Source organism: Otolemur garnettii, unplaced genomic scaffold (genome assembly GCF_000181295.1).
Source record: "Otolemur garnettii isolate 467f Iridium unplaced genomic scaffold, OtoGar3 scaffold00193, whole genome shotgun sequence".
NCBI lineage: Eukaryota > Metazoa > Chordata > Mammalia > Primates > Galagidae > Otolemur > Otolemur garnettii.
Genome location: NW_003852588.1, coordinates 1,817,975 through 1,820,282, shown reverse-complemented (window position 1 = coordinate 1,820,282; position 2,308 = coordinate 1,817,975).

Below are 2,308 nucleotides of genomic sequence, written 5' to 3'. Positions count from 1 at the left end.
AGGAAATGAACAAGTTATTTGAGGAGCTCCAAAATACAGTAGAATCCCTCAGTAATAGAGTTGACCAGGCAGAAGAAAGGATCTCTGAAACTGAAGACAAAGCTTTTGAATGTTCCCAAACACTCAAAGAGGCAGACAAATGGAGAGCAAAAACCGATCATTCCCTGAGAGAGCTGTGGGATCACTCCAAAAGATCAAACATTCATCTTATAGGAATTCCTGAAGGAGAAGAGGATGGTCCTAAAGGTACAGATGCTCTACTCCAAGAGATTTTGGAGGACAATTTCCCAAACATTGCAAGAGATATAGAACTTCAGGTAGCAGACAGTTTCAGAATCCCAGCAAGACTCAATCCAAATAAAGCATCTCCTAGACACATTGTGTTTAACTTTGTGAAAGTTAAGATGAAGAAGAAAATTCTGCAAGCAGCCAGACGTAAGAAAATCATCACCTACAAAGGTAGAAATATCAGAATAACTGCAGCTCTCTCAGCTGAAACATTTCAAGCCAGAAGAAGATGGTCATCAACCTTCAGTCTCCTAAAACAAAACAATTTTCAGCCCAGGATCCTCTATCCAGCTAAACTGAGTTTCATTTGTGATGGAGAAATCAAATACTTTGATGACATAGACATGTTGAAGAATTTTGCCATAACTAAACCATTTCTCCAGGATATTCTCAGACCCATCCTCCACAAGGACCAGTTCAATGCTCTACCTCCAAAGTAAACTCACCCAGAAATTTTTGAACAAAACTCAACTTCCACAGTGGTGAAAGGATTAAAAATGTCCATTGAAAATCATGACACCCAAAACACAACCAGGCTTATCAATTCTCTCAATTAACGTGAATGGTTTAATTTGTCCTCTAAAGAGGCACAGGAGGCTGACTGGATGCATAAACTCAGACCAGATATCTGCTGTATACAAGAATATCACCTTACCTTAAAGGATAAAAATAGACTCAGGGTGAAGGGATGGACTTGTATAATACAGGCAAATGGAAACCACAAAAAAGCAGGGGTTCCAGCTTTAGTAGCAGATGCAATTGGCTTTAAACCAACAAAGATAAAGAAAGATAAGGAAGGTCACTACATATTTGTCAAGGGAAACACCCAACATGAAGAGATTTCGATAATGGACATTTATTCACCCTACCAGAATGCTCCTCAATTCATAAAGCAGACCCTAATGGATATGAATAACTTGCTATCTTCCTGCACTATAATAGTTGGAGATTGTAACACCCTTTTCACAGTTTTGGATAGATCTTCCAAGAAGAAATTAAAGATAGAAATATTAGACTTAAAACTGACCCTAGAACAAATGGACCTTACAGACCTCTACAGAACATTTCACCCTAAAAAAACTGAATTTACATTCTTTTCATCAGCCCACAGGTCATCCTCCAAAATAGATCATATCCTAGGACTCAACTCTAACCTCAGAAAATTTAAAAGTATAGAAATTATTCCTTGTATCATCTTAGACCCCCATGGAATAAAAGTTGAACTCAATAGCAACAGGAATCTGCATACTCAAACAAAGTCATGGAAGCTAAATAATCTTAGGCTTAATGATAGCTGGGTTAAAGATGAGATTAAGCTGGAAATCACCAAATTTTGGGAACTAAATCAAAATGAACACACAAATTATCAAAACCTGTGGGATACTGCAAAGGCAGTCCTAAGAGAAAAATTTATAGCATTGGAAGGCTTCATCAATAAAACAGAAAGAGAGGAGGCCAACAATTTAATGGATCATCTCAAGCCACTGGAAAAGGAAGAACATTCCAACCCCAAACCCAGCAAAAGAAAAGGAATAACCAAAATTAGAGTAGAAATAAATGAAATTGAAAACAAAGGAATCATTCAGAAGATCAACAAGACAAAAAGTAGGTTTTATGAAAAGATTAACAAAATTGAAAAACCTTTGGCCAACCTAACTAGAAATAGAAAAGTAAAATCTCTACTATTGTCTATCAGAAATGATAATGGAGAAATAACAACAGACACTTCAGAAATTCAAAAAACCCCCATGATTACTACAAAATCTCTATTCCCAGAAATATGAAAATCTGAAGGAAATGGACCAATACCTGGAAGCACCCCACCTTCCTAGACTCAACCAGAAAGAAATAGAAATCTTGAGTAGGCCTATATCAACCACTGAAATAGCATCAACAATACAAAATCTCCCTAAAAAGAAAAGTCCAGGACCAGATGGCTTCACATCCGAATTCTATCAAACCTTTTGAGAGCAACTAGTACCTATATTATACAACGTTTTCCAAAGCATAGAAAAAGAAG